Source organism: Mustela nigripes, chromosome 14 (genome assembly GCF_022355385.1).
Source record: "Mustela nigripes isolate SB6536 chromosome 14, MUSNIG.SB6536, whole genome shotgun sequence".
In the NCBI taxonomy this organism is placed as follows: Eukaryota; Metazoa; Chordata; class Mammalia; order Carnivora; family Mustelidae; genus Mustela; species Mustela nigripes.
This window is the reverse complement of record NC_081570.1, coordinates 46,165,758-46,187,077: the sequence shown is the minus strand read 5'-3', so window position 1 is coordinate 46,187,077 and position 21,320 is coordinate 46,165,758. Positions and strand designations below refer to the sequence as shown.

Here is a 21,320-nt window from a genome sequence, read left to right as displayed (position 1 = left end):
ATTTATAGCAACTGTAAACCAGAGTCAAGTTTAGTCATAATACTGCCACACAACCTTTCCCTGGAATCAAGAAAGGCCAGCATCATAAAAGAAAGGAGACTTCTGTTTTGATGAAGACTTACAGATATTTCTTTTCTTTTTTAACCTTCAGAAGAGAAATGGCAATTGGACATCTTGCTTGAGTCCAGGGTGTGTAAGAAACATCTGAAATGTGGTTATTGTAAGGATTGCAAAATATTTTTTCTTGCTTTATAAAAAATCTGAGCCCTTTCACAGTAAATTCCAAAGTCCTTAATATGGCAAACAAGAGCCTTTAAAATTTGTTTACGTTGCTATATAGTTAACTATATCCATTCCCCTCCACCCTCATGAGAGAATTTGCCCATTCCTTTTCTTGGCCTGAAATACCTTTCCCTGCTTCATTTGGTTATTCCTCATCTTTTGAGACGATATCACTTCATTCATAAAGTCTTCCTAACATCCTACTCTGTGTTAAATGCCCCTATCTGATATTCTCATAGCATGCTGTACTTAACATTACCATAGCATGGATCAGAATTCAGCATAATGATGTATGGCCTTTGTGTGCCTCTGAGTTGTTTGAGAACGAATTTTGTTTTTGTTTTGTTTGTTTTTTGTTTTCTTTCTTTGCCAATGCCAAGCATTGTGCCTGGTATGGAGTAAACAATCAGCAAACACTTCTTCTTCTTCTTCTTTTTTTTTTTTTTAAGATTTTATTTATTTATTTGAGAGAGGAGATCACAAGTAGGCAGAGAGAGAAGCAGGCTCCCCACTGAGCAGAGAGCCCAATGCAGGGCTTGATCCCAGGACCCTGGGATCATGACCTGAGCCAAAGGCAGAGGCTTTAACCCACTGAGCCACCCAGGAGCCCCTCAGCAAATACTTCTTGAGTAAAGGAATAGAATCTGAGTGTTAACATGAACTTGAATGAAAGGCCTTTGCAAGACTCATTTTCTTTAGGTATTAACTTTTGAAATTTTGTGCATTCTATATACTAGTATACTTTGAGCACATGATGTCTTTAGCTGGGTGGAAATGTTCCTACTGAGCATTAGTCAAAATTTTATTAATTTGAGAGCTTTATATATATATAGAATCTTAGTGTATTCCTGGCATATGCAAGCACTAGAAACTATTTAATAAACAGCGGCTATGTAATAATTTGTGTTTGAAACCCCCAGAGCTTATGGCCCGAATTTATTTATTTATTGGAAAAAATTATAGGAATAAACTTAATTTTAAATAATATATACTACACAAAATGAGCTACCTTCCATTCCTTTCATAGGAGGAGTAATTTCTGCTAATTGAATTTATGATTTCTGACATTTGGTTTTACTTTTAATCCTGGGTCAGTTTCAAACAGTAACTCATACAGGCTGCTCCTCTGTGTAGCTCGAGAATCAGGTGCATTGGGATGAATTATGTGAAGTTCAATAAAACTCCTCTGTGCCCATCCACCTGCCCATGCCCTTGCTTTTTTATTCAGTTGACTCACAGCTCCTAAAAGGCAGAGTCCGTTTCTGATTTATCATCATTCCCATTGCATAGCACAGAGCCCGATATATAAAAGGAATGCCATAGATGCTTGTTGATTTAAAATGAACTATGTTGGCATTATTCTAGGAGGAGAGCCAATGTTTACTAGGTGATTCCTTTGGTGCTAGCTGTGTCTACTGCATTATCTCTCTTAAGACCTGCTGTGATCTCATGAAGCAGGTAACACCATAGTAGAGTAGAGAATGTTGGAGTGCAGAAAGGTGAGTAACTTGTCGAAGGTGATTCAGGCCCATCAGATTTCAAAGTGGGCAGTCTATCCAGGACATGTTAAAAGCGGTATTTCTCTCACTGGGCTGCCATGAAGATTAAATGAGTAAATATATGGAAAGCACTCAGCACAGTGCATGGAACATAATACACAATGCATACATCTTTGCTGTTCGTATTACTTTGCAGTTTCTGGGAGTAGCTGGTAAAGAAATGTTTATTGATTTTTTTCTTTATGCCACATTTAGTAAAAGGGACATTGTTATGTAAAGAGAAGAAAAGAAAAACAACACCTTTTTAAGTATGTTCTTTCTTGATATGTTTACTACAATAACTCAAAATAGTGCTTTAAGACTTGGTTTGGGGTTTAACCCAGAAGAGTATTAGTGTCTTCACCAAGTCCTTGGTGAGCAGCTCGTGTGCACTTACTGTCTATATGTTACACTTTCTTCCAGCCTGGACTTGGAACAGCTGTGGCTTATTGCCCCTGTTGGATGTAATGGGAATTTGCCCAGTTTCTGTAGCTGACCTTATTCAGCATTGAATAGAGAGTTTTACTTGAACCTCTTCCATTTCTATTACTTGGCCAACTCAGCGTCCCGATTCCCTTCAAAATCTGTAATTGTAACACCCCTGGAAAACAGAAGGAGGTGGAGGGGGGATGCAGTGAATGTTATATGCAGAGTCTTAAAATGCAGGTGAGTGGTTTTGATGTCCTGTGACTGTCCTCAAAGCATTGAGGAACTTCAGTGATTTTTGGTCGTCAATGAAAAGTTAGACCTGTGTTCGATTACCTTAGGTTTGACACTTGTCCCAGATACCTATAGTGCCTAACAGTTTTATACACTCTCTCTTACTACTTCAACAATGTCTTCTCTGGTTTGTCCTGTTTTCTCTCTATGGAGTTCAGAACCTTGCGGTCTGTCTTTATAGATGACGATACCAAAGTGTTTTATTAAATCTTAATAGAGTTGCCTCGTGAGCCTGGATTTCCTACTAAATGAATCATAAGCGTTTGGTGGCAACTCTTCCCACTTTCTAGAACTTTAGAAAAGTTGGAGAGACTTGAGCCTTTAGATGTGCTGGTCACATCCAGAAGTGCTAGAAACAGTAGTACCAAGGGTGACAACCTCCCTCCCACCTTGCTGGGAGTTTCCTCTGATCAACTGTTCTCCCAAGATTGCATCCTGCCAATGACCTCACCAATTTTTTTGTCTCCATGTAAATTGCTATCTTTTCAGGAGGAGCATGACAGCCTCCCTTTGCTCGGGCTCCCATTTGTACAGAAGCTGTTATTACGGAATAAGTTTAATGGGTCGTGAATTTTGTGCAGAAAGGGAGGGTCTCTCCATGACTTTGTATGTAGCAGCTATGGACGTATTGGCTCCACAAGGAGTGCATTAGGCTAAATATTTTTAGCCCATTGACTCTGAGGGTAATAACCCTAAATGCTTCATTAAATTTTCATGGGTGAGTGACAGAAGCTATGAGGGGAAAAAAACAAACAAAAAAACCCCACAAAAAACCAAAACCCAAATCTGCCACATTAGCTTTATTATTACACAGCTGGACGACAAGAGTGTGGCCCCTCAAAAGAATAAAAAATCAACTTTTTGAGGAACAACATGTTGCCTGTCTTTTCTTCCCTTTCCCGGCCCTGTTCCCAATAGGCAGTCCTTGATCAGATTTTTTCTCTCTCCCACACCTGGCATTCCGGCGTCTGGAGACAGGTTATACCACACCAGACATTTACTGGAGTTGAACCCCATCTCGGGGTACAAGACTTTCAGACCAACACAGTCTTTTCTGCAACTTGGTAGCTCTTTGTAAACTAGGACCAGAAGGAGGGGAGCAACTGTTTACTGGCTGGGGCCTTCTCCGTGCAGGCCGCGTGTTCGACCTGAATCTGCAGATTGTCTTCTCCCGAGCATTCTAAGAACGCGAGTGGGGCGAGCAGACCAGCCTGGAGACGCGGGGTTGCCTAACCAGGGTTGGCCGCTGGGAACTAGCGCCCCCTCCCGCCCCCTCCCTCGCCGAACCCGCCTCTGGTTTTCACCCGCGGGCACTCTACCCTTGGGAGTGCGCGAGAAGTTTGGAGGCTTGGATATAAAAGAGTAGACCCTAGGGGAAAATGAGGCAGGTCGGGAGGGCGCTGCTGCTGGTGGGGACGGTGGCGAAAAACACTGGCTACTTTGTGAAAGCCGAGGCTGGGAGCTTTGACCCTTTCCCTCCCTCACCCGCTCGGCGCGATGCGGCTGGGGAAGGGACCCCACGCCCTCGGCTCCGCTCGCCTCCGTCTGCATCGGGATGCGGAGTGAGCGCAGGGGCTCCAGAGGCGCGATCGCGAACCGCGGCGCCCCCGCTCGCTCGTTCGCTCCCTCTGCCTCCTCCACCCCGCCGCCGCCGCGACTCCGCTAAGCTCTCGGAGCGCGCTCAGGCGGCGCGGAAAGCGTCCGGGCGGGAGCGGGGGCGGGTGCCGGAGCCGGAGCGGCGAGGCCCCCGGCGAGGGCGCGCCGCGGGCGGGCGGCCGGGAGGCCAGTCGGCGGGGAGGCAGCGAGGGGAGCCGACAGGTGAGCTACGTCGCCGGGCGCCGGGCGGGCGCGGGGGCGGACGGGGGAGGACCGCGGGAAGAGGCGGGGCTGCGCGCGCGGCGGTCTCCTCCCCCGGCGCTGACGCGGGCCCGTGGCTCCCGGGGAGGATGGACCCTGCGCGGCGCTCACCGGGGCTTCCCCGGGCTGGAGAGCGCGCCTGAGTGCCGTTGCCCGCCGGGCATGGGGAGCCGCTTCCTGCGCGGCTGCGACAGCGGAGGAGGATGCTGTCCGCGAGCGGAGGTGAGGCGCGGCGGGGGCGAGCGCAGCTCCGAGTTCAGCGCCAGCAGGTGCCGGGGACAGGGGGGAACTGGGCGTCGGACGCCCTCGCTGGAGCCCCGGGCGCGGAGGAGGGCTCCTGGGGCGCCCGTCGTGGGAGTTTGGCTCGGGGTGTTGCGGGGATGGCGACTACAGTTTTCCGCCCGCTCCCTCCTCTTGCTGGGGGAAAAGGAGCGACCTCTGCTCCTTCCTCCTGGCTCTCCCTCACCACCCCCAGTCTCCTTACTTCTGACCGCGCGCGTCTTCTTTCCAGACGTCCTCACCCCAAACACTCGTCTCTCTCCGAGACCCCCTGCTCACTCCCCCCTGCCGCGAACCCGGTTCTATCCACCTCGGAGCCCTCCCTTCCACTCCAAAACCTCCCCATTGCTCCGGAGCCCATCTCCCGGACTCTCGAGCGGCTTCCCGTGGCCGGACCCTCTTCCCCACTCCTCTGTAGAGCTACGGCTCTGCCCGCAACTGTCGAACAAGCGGGTTTCACAGGAGAAACCTATAACCCCTGCCTTTTCGCAAACACCCTCAGAGCTGGACCCCGCTTTTCTCCGGACCCAAGCCGTTCCCGAGTCCTCCGTCGACTCCGTTCTGTGCTGCTCCCCGCTCTGTCCCATTCCCCAGGCTCCCCGCAGCCCTGGTGGCTCTCCTCCCTGGCCCGCCCCCTTGGTTTCGGCTCGGGACTGGATGCTGTGCCTGGGAACCAGAGCTCAGGGCTTTTGTTTCTGTTTTTGCTTGCTTTCTTTTTCTTTTTTTCTCCTACTGGGGAAACTTTAAAATCCCCTTGGTTCGGCTCCTAAAAAAAAAGCCCTAACCGGAGGGCTCAACCGCGGAGAGAATCTGGACGCAGGGAGACAGAGATGGGGGAGATCGTGTCGCTCGTCCGAAGGGAGCCATGGGATGAGTGTACAAAGTAAATTTCAAAACGGAGGTGGCTGCTGCTGCCGGGACTCTCCTTCGCTGGCTGATTCCGTCCCGCGGAGTATTATTGTGACCCCTGGTGGGAGGGCGCCTCTTTTCTCTGCACTTTTTAAGGCGCCTGTCTCCCCCCCCCCCCCCCCCGCGGCCCCCCCCCCACCCCCTTGGTGGTGCTGGTGACCGGACGGGGGTGGGGGAAGAGCGAGTCGGCACAGGGGAAATCTGCTTGGAGAGGCTGATGCCACTTGGCTCCTGCGTTGCTTGCTCCCGGCCCCGCCAGATTGTGTATGTTTCACTCTAAACTACCCGCCACCCCCAACTGCATCACACAAGTCTTCATTGTTGGGGGTCTGCCTGGGCACTTCCGCCTGGGCTGGGAGAGTCTGAAGGAATGGGATGGGGGTGGGGAGGCCGGGGGCGCTCGGCGAACGAACGCTGGCTGAAGCCGGAGGCTCGGCCGCGGCGGGCGGAGCGGAGAGCGCCCCGGCGCGGGCTTCCGTGCGCTCCCGCGAGTGTCGGCGAGCGTGGTTGCGTGCCCGAGTGGGTCGGTGCCTGGCGGGTACGTTTGGAGACCCGGGCACGCCTGGACTTAGATCCTTTAGGAAGAGCCGCGAGTGGAAAGCTTGCGGAAGCGAGTGCGTCTTTTGCTGTCCGGGCGCTGGGCGGTCGGGCGAGCGGGCAAGCGAGTCCTCCGAGGCGGATGCTACTAAGACGCTCCAGCGAGTTACCGGGACCGGAGCGAGGACCCGCTCTCGCGTCTCCCGCCCTCCTGCTCCCCTCCTGCTGGCCGGTTCCACGCACTTTCACAGGGTTGATGGTTTTTGAATAAAGGCCTTGTGGGGGTTCCGCTGACACTTCATAACACTTAACATGTTTTCAAGTAATCATATAAATTAAAGGTGGCTTACGTTCAGAACCCCCTAATTATCCGGTTCACGTTTGTGCATTTATGTGCCAATTATAGGTCTTCAGGAAATCCATAAAATTATAAAGCATTCCCACCCCCTGAATTAGCGCGCATTGTTTTTATTATCTCAACGATGAGTGATTCTGGATGGAATCCTGAGTTGAACAGGCGAGAAGATAGATGTGCGGGAGGGTGGGGGGCGAGGGGGAGAAGAGCTGGGCTGGAGTAGGGACACTTAACAGCAACCCCCTCCCCCACCTCTCTCACTTCCTATCCTGGCAGGGCTTGGTGACAATTCTGGAATCTGAAAGGGATCAAAGATTTTCTTGATTTCCTATTGAGAAGGGCAACCTAATCAGAGCTGTGTAAAAGTCAACTTCTAAGCAATCAGAAATTGTCTGCTGATGTCCTTGATTGAAACCCCAGCATTCAAATGGAGTATTGAAGAACTCGCAGACATAGCTTTTGAAGTGCTATTGTTCTTTTCTATACACAGAGGCCCTCATAAAGGTTTAGGAAGTTCAAAATGCAGTGATTAGAAAGACTGACATTGTAACTATTTGGCGACGCTGAGGGGATCGGCAGGGATGAGAGCAGAGGCCGAGGTGGGAAGTGCAAACGTGTTGCTACAGTCTTCTTGGGAGCAGTGCCGCTATCAAGTGGGAATTCAGTTCTAAGCATCAAGTTGGCAATTAAATCTCTTCCTAAAGCAGATTTAGAGGATGATTTTTACTAGGTTTTTTTTTTTTTTTCCCTTGGTGGTTTGCTTAAGGTCTGAATAGGCATATCTGAAACATTTAATCATGTTCATTGTATTCAACAATAAAATCTGAATAAAAATTACTTATTGTTGATGAAGCTCATCTCACAAGCTGTTTCACAGTATGTTTCATTTGCAAGACACACCATTGTAGGAGGCTGCAGGGAAGAGATGCCATCACTTATTGTTCTTGTTCTCTTCCCTGGCCAGAGAGGAATCTGCTGCTTCACACCCCTCTGCCCTCCGAAGTCATTTCCCTTAAAGGGATGGGGGTTTGGCTTGGTACCTGATAGGACCCTTCCTAAAAATGGTATTTGGTGGATATAAGGATGCCTGGAGCCACCCTCCAGGCAGATGAAGAATCTAACTGAAGCAGCATTTCATTTTGGTAATTCACTCAAGTCAAACATTTTGGTTTTTGCAGGCATTTAGTCCTTCTCTCAAACTAATAAAGCTAACAAAGCAAGAAAATCACAGTTTATATCTTTTAGATGGCACTTTAAAAAATTGCCTACATTGAAGGCTGTTGTCAGGAACTTTCAGCGTTATTTAGGGCTTACTGTGAAGAAGAGTGTGCACTGGGTGAGTTAAGTAATTGAGGATAAGTGTCCTGACCTCTCCGAACCTCTGTTTCATTATTTGCAAAACAAGGGCGGTATTATCTACATTGTATGTTCTTCAAGCAATTTGATAGGGAAAACTATCTCATTGGGCCCTTTGACAGATAACAGGATTTCAGGGGAATGTGACTTTTGGTCATAGGATGGAGTCCTGCTAAGGAGAGAGGATATTTGGCATTGGAAGACCAGGATGGAATCCTGACTTTGTGATGTTTGGTAAATCACCTCTTCTATTAATTAAAAAAAAAAAAAAAAAAAAAAAAAGGAATAGTTTACCTTTTTGGAGCACTTACTAAGAGGTACCCTTTTAAGCACTTTACATGCATTAGTTTATTTAATCTTTAAATAACCATGAATAATCTTTGAATAACCTAGGTTGATAGTTGTATTTTCGTTCCCCTTTGATTGATAAAGAAACGGGCCCACAGAGATGGTAACTGGTCCAAGGTCACAAAGCCAATAAGGTATAGAACTAGGGTTTGTTTATTTACTTATTTATTTATTTAGAGAGAGTGTGCATGAGCATGGAGGGGCAGCAGGCAAGGGAGGAGGAGACAATCTTAAGAAGGCCCCATTATCAGCATGGAGCCCCATGTGGGCCTCATCTTTACAATCCGGAGATCAGGACCTGAGCCAAAATCAAGAGTTGCCAGGTAACCAACTGAGCCTAGAACTGGGTGCCCCTAGAACTGGGATTTAAATCCAGGCTTTCTGGTTCCTGGGCCTGTGTGGCAGCACACTGCTGCCTCTGTGTGGAGGGGTGATCCCAGCTATCTCTCGCGGTGGTTGTAAAACTTAAGGGAATCATGGAATAGACTTCCGGCAGGAGCAAGTTATAGGTTTTTCCCAAGGCTCAGATGCTAAAACAAAATGAGTATTGTGTTAGCAACAGGGTATTGGGCTGATGGTAGACATTTTGAACACTTGGGACTTCGTGATAGGTATTGGTCAGTATGTTCCCATCTGTCTGTCTGTCAAAGTATTCTTTAAGTTGATATTCAGAAATTGCATTACTGCTGTTGTCTGTTACCAACTGTGATAAGCGGAGATTCTTAAAATTAAAAGATGGCATAACAGGTAGTTAGAAGTCTGGACTTGGGTGCTAGAGTGTCTGAGTTCAGACCCTAGTTTCTCCAGTCCTGCCAGCGGTGTGGACTTGACCAAACTCTCTGACTTTTCCATGCTTTAGTGTCCTTGATAATAAAACAACAGTACCCATCACCTATGACTGTGAAGACGATTGTAGGAATTAACACCAAGTGCTTAGAACAGCAGTGAGTATATAAAGTTACTTAGCTATACGTGTTACCTTTCGAATGAAAGCCAGATTCTTCCCTTTCATAATACAAAGGTCTCTGTCATTGATATCCCAAGGCCTAAGTATCCTAACAGTATCTGTTTTTGTTTTTATCCTTTTCCTAAACAGGAGATAGGGAGAAAGAGATATAGTTCAGGATTTCAGAGAAAGGTTTTGTTGTTGTTAGCTTTTGTTTTTGTTTTTGTTTTTTTTAAGTTTATTGGAAATATTTCCCTGAATATTTACCTTCTTTGTGAAAGTAATTGGGAAGTAAACATATGCTAAACTCTCTATGGAATTGCTCTTTTCAGAAACTGTTTTGAGGAAAATAAAATGACTGATTGATTGGATTCTAGTACTAGGATAGTCAATTCTTCCCATTTACAGATTGGAAAACAAGTCAGATTGAAGGAAACATATAAACATAATGGCTGAGAGACACCATTGGAACCCAGAATTCTTGGGCTTCCACCGCTTTTTCCTCTGGACCAGATTGCCTCCCATACTAGGATAGAGAAGTACCCTGAAGTATAAGCAAACCTTGAAGGAAAGGGAGTGTTGCCAGACTAGGAGCAGGAGCCAGTCAGATGTTCTGTACTGAAAATATGTCCAATAGGAAAAGAAACCCCCTCTTCTTGTAAGGGCACTTATATCCATGAAAACTGGCACTAAAAATCTATGAAATGCATGTCAGGGTATGAACCATGTTACACACACACACACACACACACACACACACGCACCAGTTGATGACTTGAACACCTCCCTCAGGTTGGAGAGCAAATGAACAAATGATTGGGTTTCTTTTTCTGTGAGAGGCTCTTTGTGTTTTTCTTCCACTTAGTTCTCAGATATGGGAAGGTTTTGGTTCAGGAATCATAAAACTCCTCCGGCTTCTATTTCATGAAATATGCAGCATATACTATTGGAGAGAAATTTCCAGCTTGCTTTTATTATTATTATTATTATTATTATTATTTTTATTTGAACCCAACATATAACCAATCTATAATGCCAGTGGGGGATTCCCGTAAAGAGAAAGGAAAACAGAAATAAAATTTTTGCTGAGTAAAACAACTCACAGCCAAAATGATACAAGTTTTGTGATGGCCAAGATGGGTTGCTTAGGGGATAAAAATGAGAGGAGGGCAGTCCCAGACAGATGAGACCGCTCAGGGTGAACCCCAGTCCCTGTCGACCACCTACAGTGAGCCTTGCAAAATAGTCAACTTGGTATATTGGCTCCAAGATTCAATTTCTGACTCTCACTGTTGGTCAGTGTCTCTGGTTCTTGACTGGACAACTGTGATCTGTTGGTCCATCAGTTAGTCTTCCTTTCCCCCTTTTTCCTCTTCTTGTTTTTGTCTCAGAGTTTGTCTCCCTTTCAGTCTTTGGATCGGTTTGTATCTCTTCTTGTTAGTGTCACTTTTGCTAGTAAAGACTGAAAAGTTACAAATATGTCTTTGAGACTATCTCAAAGAAATGGAGGAAGCTAACTCAGGGAATGCACATAGACATCACTTCCATGCCCATTTAACGCATACTTGCCTGAGCACCTAGTTTGTGTCTGGCTCTGGCTTTGTGTCTGGCATTATGAACAGTACCATGAGCGAGGGTGCAGTCTCTGCCGTCTAGGCATTCTGCCTCATGCATAAATTACTGCCACAGTGTGAGATACGGTACAGAAAATATCTGCATGGCACTAGAAGCTTCCAGAAGAGTAATTGATTACATCTAAAGAAAGGAAAAGGAGGGGAAAGCTTCAAAGAGGAGATTGCATTTCAGCTGGAAGCTGAAGGTTGACCAAGAATTTCTCAGGTCTTGAAGGCATCCAGACTAGAACTGTGTGGGTAAAGATCGGTGGGCATGAAGGTTCGTCATTGGTTTGGAGACAGGCAAAGTTGGGTGTGGTTGTAGTGTACAATATGTGACTGAAATGGATTATTTTGTAGAGCATTTTCCAGATTGTGTTCCAAGGAGCACTAGGGTTCCCCAAGATAGTTATGAGTATTTTAAAAGAATGAACATACAGAAGGAAAAAAATTCTGTGCCCCCAAAAGTTTGAAGAACATTGAAAAACATAACTCACTCTTGCTAAGACATGGTATTTACTGACATATGAAAACTTCAGTAAGAAGTAAAAGCCAGCAAGCAAGCAGGGAAGCTCATTGAAATCATTAAGATCTAAACTTACTTGCCAGAGGCCCCCTGATTTCAAGGAGCCCTTTTTAAAAAGTGTCTTATGAGATAGAGTGGGGAATGTGTTTGTAGGTTATCACTTATGATTTTTACAAAAAGGATTGATTTTTTTTTTAAAAGATTTTATTTATTTGACAGAGATCACAAGTAGGCAGAGAGGCAGGTTGGGGGGGGGGTTGGAAGCAGGCTCCCTGCTGAGTAGGGAGCCTGATGTGGGGCTTGATCCCAGGACCTTGAGATCATGACCTGAGCTGAAGGCAGAGGCTTTAGCCCACTGAGCCACCCAGGCACCCCAAAAGGAGTTAATTTTATCATAAAAGTAATATGTGTGATTTGAAATATAGTATAGTATATGTGAGACATACAAAAAAGTATAAAAACAGAGTAAAAGTATGTTTAAAGAAAAAAAAAAGCAGCACAAAAAAGTTGAGAACACTCAGCTTAAGAAATAAAGCCATGTAAATACAGTTGAAGCCTCCTTTCCCTGATCATATCTCCTTCCCTTCTGCCAGAGGTAACCACCATCCTAAATTTGGTGTGTATGATTCCATATAATTCTTTTGAATATTCTTTTTAGAAGACAAAGAATTCCTTTGAATTCTCATTCAGTTTCTAGCTTGTCACTACAGAGATAATAAAGAAATTGTTGTTCTGTTCCTGGAATAAAGGACATTTATAAGCTCTTCAGAAGAAAGAACTATGGCTTCTCCTTTTAACAGTATTCGGAATGTAGTAGATGCTCAATAAATTTCTGCTGAATTGAATTTAACTAAATGTGTGTACTCTCATGGGGTATATTAAGTTCACGTGGTAATGAAGATTGGGGAAAAGTAATTATTTTTCATTAACAGTATTGAAATTCTTTGTGGTCAGAGATCTTGAAAACTTTTTTTGTTTCATTTTTGTTTTGTTTTGTTTTGTAATCTGGATCTGTAAGCGAATAGTAACAACTACTGACTATAAATCCTTTTCATGTTTTCTTGACATCTTTTGGAATCATTAATGATAACTACTTGCCCAAATCTGCAATATTAAAATAGGTGATTCAGTAGAACAGCTATCTACTTCCATTACAGGAAAAATAACTCCAAGTGCTTTCAATCAAAAAGGGTATTTGTAAATTACAATGTAATTAATTACTCAGTACCCAGACATCAAGTACTTTGAAGGTTTATACTTAGGGCCCCAAGAAATAACTTACTGTCAGTAGCAGGGTGTGACCTTAGGTACAGTCATGCCAACGCAAGCATCTCTCTTGATATATGTAAGGGACATCTTGAAAAAGCTCCATCTGAAACTTGTGTCATATTTGGGAGACATTTTCCTTTTATGTTATTCTAGCCTGTATTCCTGAATTACTCCTGTTTACATGTCAACATGCAGTGAGTATTGGAATATTGCTGAGGGATACATGGTAGAAAGAATGGAAGGATGAATAAAGTGGGAGACCCGTAGTCTCAGTGGGGGGAGACTTTTTCTTGGTACGAAATCGTGGTTGTATGGGAGATGGTAGCTTAGTTTTTCCCATGGGGCTGGACCTTGATCATGGCTGACAATCCACCCCCATGATTTTCTTCCTCTGATTTCACCAGTACTGATTTCTCTGAGTAATTTTGAGAGCAGGAGTAAAATTCCAAGAGATAGAATGAGGATCAGCTTTGGGTTCGAATGACCATCAACAATGCTTCAACAATGCAGACAGCACATGGAGGGTCAGGAAGAAATGCCGTAGACTGCCATGTCCACATGATTGCCTTCAGATGCCCATGGGCTAGGATGATGGCACATGGTGGTGCTTGTCTTGAATTGGAGGACACATTCTGAGCAGAATTATATGCATGCTCACAAAAGTTCTAAATATAGAACACAACCATTCAGACATTAAAATTAAACCAGAAGTGCCCGTAATCCAATTGTGGATGGAGTCAAAGATGGGCCAACCATATGCTGAATCTGAGCTCTGGTATGTATTGTTAGAACATAGTGAATGCAAAAAGGTTACTGTAATTTATTCCTTTGGGAAACTGAATAGATTTATAGGCTACATAGAAGTTGGAGTCTTGCCAACCTTCTGCTATCTAACTTAGTAATTTTAATGTGGTTGAATTTATCAATCTTTTCTTTTATGGTTAGTACTTTTTATGTCTTATTTAAGAAAGTCTTTTTTTTTTTTTAATCCTGATGTCCTAAAGATATTCTCCTTTATTATCTTCTAAAAGTTTTATTGTTTTGCCTTTCATATTAAGTTCTGTAATCCACACGGAGAGAGTGTGTGTATGGTGTGAGGTAGCAATTTATTTTATTCCTAATTTTCTTCCATATAGAAAAAGTGTCACCGAGGCACTTAGGGTCAGTTTCTAAGTGTATATTTTGTCTACTCTTTGTCCAGACCACATTTCTTTATTATTATAACTTTATAATAAATCTTGGTATTTGGCAGGAGAGATCCCCATAATGTCCTTCTTTAAAAGTGTCTTGGTGTTTTTTTCTTTTTTGGCTTTTTATCTTCATATTCATTTTATACTTTCAAAGTTACACAAAAATACTCTGGAGATTTGATTGGAGTTACATTGAATTTATAGTCTAATTCGGGGAGATGATATCATTATGATACTGAGTCCTTCCAGCCATAAACATGCTACCTCTCTCCATTTTTTTTGTTCCTAATGTCTTTCAATACGGACTGTAATTTTCTTCGTAAAGTTATGCACTCTTACTAGATTTATTTTTGGGTGCTTTATGTTTCTGTAGTTGCTATTATAAATGCTATCTCTAAAAACTATATTTTCTAATTATGTATTAGTTTTCATCATATGCCACCTGTATTTCTTGCTCTGGGTGGTGGGGGATTAGGATTAGGAAGGGAGGGGGAAAAAATGGTGCTCACTGACAGCTTACAAAGTTTTAGGTGCCTAGCTCAGTTGGTTAAGCGTAGGACTCTTGATTTCAGTTCAGGTCATGATCTCAGGGTTATGAGATTGAGTCCTGCATCAGGCTCAGTGCTGGGTATGGAACCCGCTTAAGAGTCACCCCTCCTCCTCCCAAAAAATTACTAGGTATCTTGTATGCTCTCATTTGATGTCCAGAAGAGCCTCCATCCTCCTTCACAGATGGACAGAGCAGGGGATGCCCTTTGTCCCAGTGGCCCAGTGGGAATGCAGAAGTGAGGAATGGAGCTCCGAGGACTTAATCAAACCCCGTAATAGTCATTCACCTTGTTCCAGTGGCAGGGTCTTTGAAAGATGTCTCTAGTTGTGGAGTGTGTGGTAAAGCAACGAACTTCACTGGTTAGACACTCTGTTTCGTCTGAGTAACATGACCTGGGGCCAGTCTGGCTCCTGATACATTGGTCTGGCATTTCAGGCCAGCCATAGTCATCCGGGCCATGAGGGCCAAATTTTGGCCAGTAGCTCCGGTGTGGTTTGACTTTCCAGGCACATCTCAGGTCAGTGAATATTGCTGCTACCTCCAGCAGCCACTGGTCTAGGAAAATGAAAAGGCGTTTTGGGTCATTAAGCTGAGCGGGAATAGAGATCCCGGTCTCCTGTACCCACGTCGGTATTCTTCCCACCTCCCCACCTTGACTTACCATCCTCAAGTATATTGTGTTGATCATATGAAAGACTGAAGCATTTTTTTATTTGAGGAATCACCATTATGCATAGACATTATAACATATCTGCAAAAATGGAGACAGCAGGACAGACGTCTACCTATGGCCTGACGGATGATCATTATTTGCCAGTTGCTATCCTTCTTTCTCTGTTGCTGTCTCTCTGTGTCTTTCTCTGGAGTTCTTTTTTTTTTTTTTTTTTAAAGATCTTATTCATTTATTTGGCAGAGAGGCAGGAAGAGGCGAGGCCGAAGCAGGCTTCCCACTGAGCAGAGAGCCCGATATGGGATTCAATCCCAGGACCCCGAGACCATGACCCGAGCTGAAGGCAGAGGCTTAACCACTGAGCCACCCAGGCGCCCCTCCGGAATTCTTTATGTTATTAACTATTTCATAAACCCACTCCCAGTCATATTTTTCCCATTCAAATATTATTTATATTTTAGGACCTAGAGGAGATACTCATTTCTCTCCGGAAGTTACGCCTAGGATATTGGTGTGGATAAAATTTTAAAATTTTCCTCTCTCCTTGCTTATTGGGGTACCTTTCTCCTTTTTCTCACATTGTGTCATCATGTTTCATTGTATTTTCTGGGGTGAAGATAATACATGTCATACTAATTTAGGTTGATGTAAAAAAAGGGTGTCATTTTAAGGCAAAATTATGGGACTGAGAAGCTGATCACTTGGTTACCCTGATATCACTCCATATTTTCTCTTTGCTCTCCATGGGTTCATAGGAGTGGGTCAGATATCATTCTTTATACATTTGACTGCTCCAAATGTTTCAGTGGAGAGAGAAGTCTTGATTCCAGTAGCCATAAGTTAATGTGGCTGGGAGGAAGGTTGGGAGAATGGACTGACATTGTCCTTTTTTAAAAACAAAAAAACAAAAAAACATGAGTCATTCAGCATAGGCTCAGGCAAGTTTGATGCCTCCCTGTGCCTGCCTTTCCCAGGCATGTGTATCGTTCTCAGGCTTCTGGAGCCTCAGACTCAAACACCATACTTCATTATGTCCTATGTCGTTCGGCTCCATGTCTGTTTCTCTCCATTCCTCTAAAGATTGAGAGTTTCTGAAGGGCTGTGTTGACTTGTCTTCCACACCTCAGAGGCTTAGCTTTTCAAGGAAGTTCACCCTGGATTCTTGCTCCTTCTCGTTTATGATGCCTACCACAGTTACTTTGCAGTAGAGAGAAGATTGTCCTGTCCCTTTAGTGAACTGTTTTGAATCTTGGAAACAAGAAAAGGGCTTTCTGTTGTAATTTTAAATGTTTCCTTTTGGGACCAGTCCTTGGCTCCTTTTATGCCCAAACTGTGCATTTCCTGCCCTGTTCTCTCCTTCCCTCCTTTACCGTGCTTCCTTTTTTTTTTTTTTTCTTGTTTTGTTTTGTCCTTCCCCTTTCATCAAATCAAAGAAATTGCATGAAATCAACAACCACAAAAGGGCTCCCAACTTAAAGGTCTGTAGTGTGATTTTGCACAGTTGCTGGAATATGCTTTATTCCCCCTCTCACGTGTTATTTCTGTGGAGGAGGGAGCATTTGGGGGAATAGTCAAGACCTTATCAGTTCCTTGCCCAGTCCCCTGGTCATGGTATTTTACCTGATTGTTCCCTTCATGGGTTGTCCGTAGGTGGTTTAAAATTACAACGTAAAAATGGAAGGCAGGGGGAGAGTGTTTTGGAGGCAGGGGGAGAGTGTCTCTGGGTGTTGTCCCTGAGCACACCTCAAAACCCAGCCACACCACAGGGACATCCAGGCAGAACATAACAATGTTAACAGTAGATACTGTGTCAGTGAGTGCTGTGTCAGGAGCTACCAGGTAGCTTAATAGAAGGAATTTAATACAGGAAACCACAAGGAAAATTTTCATGGAATCACACACGTGTCTGAAAAGTTGAGAGTGGGATAGAACAGCAGTGGGAGGCTCCTTCTGGGGTTGCAGGCACAAAGGGAAGGGATACTGTTCCCAGAGCCTGGGAACTGGGGCTGCATGGTGGGAGCAGGTCCCACGCAGGACTGGGTGGGATCCATTGAGGAGACTGGGCCACTGCCCAGGATGCCAGTTGAAGCAGAAAGAGAGGGAGAGAGGGAGATAGATACCCTAGTCCCCCCCGCCCCTTGTCTCCTGCCCAGCATTCCCATTGAGTAACCCTAACTGGAAGTCAGTTGGCCAGGGAGCCTGGGAATGGGACTTGAGCTCAGCTTCCTGCCACACCCAGCAGCGCAGGGGAAGGGGCCTGGAGTGGATCAGAGAGAAACAGGCAAAGGACTAGTTCCGATGCCAGGAAGACTAGTCTCTTACAAAAATGTTCGCTAATATTGCAGAGCTTGGGAATGTGAAGTAAAGCCTTGTTCCTCCTCATAGCTGCCCTCCCACGCTGTCCCATCCAACCTCCCTTACTGAACTGAGAGAGGGACCCCTGGCATTGAATCTCTATCTTGCCGCAGGGGAGCTACGTCCGTGCCAGGTGCCCTGCTGAGTAGAACAGTGGCAGTCCCTTTTCTGCAGTTCCCAAATCTAGAAGACTCTGAAAAGTCCCAGTATTTTTTATAATTCATTGAATGGCAAGACCCGATCTGATCTGAATGGACACGAGACTACTTATCAAGTCTGTTGATCTGCCTGAGTGTGAACAGTCATACCTATGGCTTGAGAGGTATTGATGAACTTGATTATGGAGGGAGGAGCCTAGCTAGGGGTGGTCCAGATACCTAAAAGCTAAGTGTGTGACAGGTGACGTGCGACGTGTTGCCTTTCTAAACTGCAGAATAAAATCTGCATTCCGAACACATCAGACCCAGGAAGTTTGGATTGTAAACCTGTATTTCAACATGACAGAGGGAGAAGGAGTGGAAACGTGGCCTGATCATAGGCAGCTCTGGGCCAGGGCTCCTGGTAAGCAGTACAGCCGTTCCGGGATCACCAAATGCCAGAGCGGGGTTCCTCGGTAGCCTGGCCTAATAGCCCACTCAGTCTATAGATGGGGAGACTTCGTTGAGGTTGGGGAGCTGGCCCATGTGTCGTGGGGTCACCAAGGGCTTCTCAGTGGAGCTGCTACTGCTTCGGTTCCCTTTGCAGTCCATGCTGCTTTAGGTCTGAAGCTTTGGTGACTTCCAACGTTGAAGTGTCAGAATGAAGGAAGCCAGCTGGTGAATGAACATACAGGAAAATCTGCCCTCCAGCTGTGATCCTTATCCTTTTGTAGCATTTCACATAGACACACACATTTGCACACCCACAGGCACGTACTCACACTCACGCACAAACTATTCAGCTTCTCATCTTATCAGACAGACAGGATGGGTGTCACCATCCCCATTTTCCAGACCGTCAGACCAAGGTTTGAGCAATAATTAGGTCCATGGCCATGGGCAAGTCCCTGAACGCTTGGAGCCTCCACTGGAAAATGAATTCTTACTCATGCTTTTGTTCTAATTGTGCAGCCACAATCAGACCCACAGGGAGAGCGGCAACGCAATTAGAACTGTGCCTGGTGCCCATCGACCATTCCTTTCTTCCTCAGCCCTCCACCTTCAGACAAGTAAAGTAGATTACGTGAAGCCACACAGCTATTCCCTTTGAAAGGGCAGGCTTCAATATCATGAAGAGCATTTAGTAGTTGACTGATGACAGACCTCTTCTCTCTGTGCTTCTGCTTGCTTGCTTGCTTTCCTGGCTTTAAGAAGAGGGGCTTGAAGAAATGCCACCATGTGCTAATTTTCTCTTTCTCTCCTTGGAAACTGGGTCACAGTTGCCTGTGACCTTTGTGGCCCCTATTGTCTTCACAGACCCTATTGTCTTCACACATCTTAATACGCACAGGTTGTTATTTTGTTTACTCCAAATCCGACTGGAGTGGAAACAACCAGATCACAAATACAATTTGCTGCAGAGAGCAACTTTATTTCTTGTCAGCACACATGGGACTTGGCTTATCATAATTCATGGTACATGGGCATAATAAAATATTTTCTTTTTCTGAGTATTTTGCAAGATTAATAAGGCTGCATTCTTAGGGAAAGTTTATTAATCCATAACTTATAGAAAACTCCAGAGGAAGAAGATATGAGATATGTCCTGTAGGTAAAGATGTCAGCATTGAATTATGCGTCCGTTATTCAACTAGCTCTCTGCCAGGTGTAGTGCAGGTTGCTGGTAGGGATAGCAACTCTCCCTTGGATGTGATCTAAACTAGCAGTTGTTTCATTTTGTTTTCAAATTGGGAGGGTGTGAAAAAGGAGGCGGCAGCCCATTGAGTAATCACGGTCCTTGGGATGCCGGTCCCTTCCGCCCTTTTGGTGGCCCTGCAGTGACATTAGACACAGAGGCATGCATTTGGACCCTGGCTGCCTTGCCTCAGGCTGTGTGCCCTGGGTCTCTGCTCTCTTAGCAAATGGAGATGGTGTGCTGGTGGCAAGGGTGGTAGCAATGATGAGGGTGATGGTGAGGAGGATAGTTACCTCTGTGTCCATTACAAGGGGTAATGGCTTACGGGGAAGTAGTCTGTGCTCTGTCCTGTCACTCATTTACCCAGTATTCACTGCGCCCTTGCAGGGTATTGGCCCAATGGTGGGCTCCGTGAAAATGGTCACAAAAGATAGGCTTTCTTCTCAAGATCGAGGATTGGTGTGTGAAGCCCAGATACACAGATGACAACACAGTGGCTAAATACAACAATGAAAAAAAGTAGAATTAGGGGCGCCTGGTTGGCTCAGTGGGTTAAGCCTCTGCCTTCCTCTCAGGTCGTGATCTCAGGATTCTGGGATCGAGTCCCGCATCGGGCTCTCTGCTCAGTGGGGAGCCTGCTTCCCCCTCTCTCTCTGCCTGCCTCTCTGCCTACTTGTGATCTCTCTCTGTCAAATAAATAAAATCTTAAAAAAAAAAAAAAAAGTAGAATTATCTGAGAGATGAATTTTGCCAGCACCAGCTAAGTAATTTGAAGGTGAACTGGGATTTGCTGATGGATCGTTCTTATTGTAAATGTGTTTCAGAGATTGTGCTGGGTGAATGTGACAGCAGCTGTTGTCTACCAAGGAAGACACAAATCCACAAATGCATGGAGGAGGCACATTCTAGGTCAGGGGACCATGGTGTAAAGGTAGAGATGGGCACCTCCATGTATGGTGAGCCCTGAATGAGCTGGTATGAGCTGGCCAGAGCCGGGGAAGGTGAGGCCATGAAGGTAGTACCGGGTCGCCATGTTAGCCTTGAGATTGTGGCAGGTGGTGAAACAGCCTTTTCTTTATGTGCTCGTCTGGGCAGGTCTCACCCTTCTCCTCTTCCCCCGGGTGAATGGGCAGTCTTAAGGAGAAATTGGGTTATATTTATTTAGGTGAAATGAGGATGGGTATGTGGCAGGTACGGTGTGTTTTAATGGTCTCTCAGTAGCCTCCTGTGACCATACCTGCAAGCCCAGGTGCCTACAAAGACCGCGCAGTTGACATTGCTGAATGAAGCAATCCAGGGGAGGCGTTGGGGGGCCCTGGGTTAGCTACTATTCAGCTTCAGCCAAGGGTTGCCATAAGCCGTGTCTTCAGCTCTATTGAGAAAAGTTAGAAATTTTTAAAAGACTTATTTATTTATTTATTTGCCAGATGGAGAGAGAGAGAGAGAGAGAGAGAGAGAGAAAGCACACGCGCGAACACAGGAGCAGGGAGAGCGGCAGGCAGAGGGAGAAGAACTGATCAGGGAGCCTCATACAGGACTCGACCCTAGGACCCTGGGGTCATGACTTGAGCCAAAGACAGAGACTTAACTGACTGAGCCACCCAGGCATCCCCCAAAATCTGTTTTTTAAATGTGAAGTCCATCAGTTTAAAAATGTGGCACAAAATTAGTTACACAACAGCAACAACAACAGAAAAATAACATTTGTAGGCTAAAGATATCCGGCCGGTGGGCTGATTTTGACTCATGAACCCCCTCATTGGTGGATTCTGGCCTATTCTTGATAATTATTATGGTATGACTACATAGATCTCTCTCAAATGGAAGTTCAAAAAATATACCAAGGGGTAAATCGGGCCATTTTTAGTGAGGAAAATTTTCTGCAAGACAGCTGGATGGTAGGAATTGGTCCTCGTTTATTTCTGTGTGTTTCCGCAGTTACCTCTTCTGTTGTTCTTGATTAAATGCTTCTGATACAGGGTAAACTTTCGGTAAAACCGGCGTCCGTGGCAATCCCAGTGTGCTGCTCACTGTTTGCTGGGCAGCACTGAGGTTTATGTGTGTCTGATTCTACAGCTGCCTTGGTGAAGCCTGTTACGTCCTGCTGCCCGGGCAAGTCCCCGTAGTAAGTCGGATGAGTGGGTGTAGTGTCTGTAAATGACAGCATTCCGTGGCGTTCTCGTTTAG

The 21,320-nt window shown here is 45.3% G+C and overlaps 1 protein-coding gene across 4 annotated transcripts in view; it reads left to right on the top strand.

The window, feature by feature from the left end:
- The window catches only part of DAB1 (DAB adaptor protein 1), a 1,136,100-nt gene that overhangs the window by 731,136 nt on the left and 383,644 nt on the right, over nt 1-21,320 (top strand). Inside the window, exon 1 of one of the 4 annotated variants that reach the window (XM_059374889.1) lies at nt 4,389-4,619. The exons of the other annotated variants lie outside the window; for them this stretch is intronic. The gene's annotated coding sequence lies outside the window, so the exon portion shown is untranslated. Of the gene's footprint in view, nt 1-4,388; nt 4,620-21,320 lie in introns of those variants that run through there. 4 annotated transcript variants of the gene reach the window in all.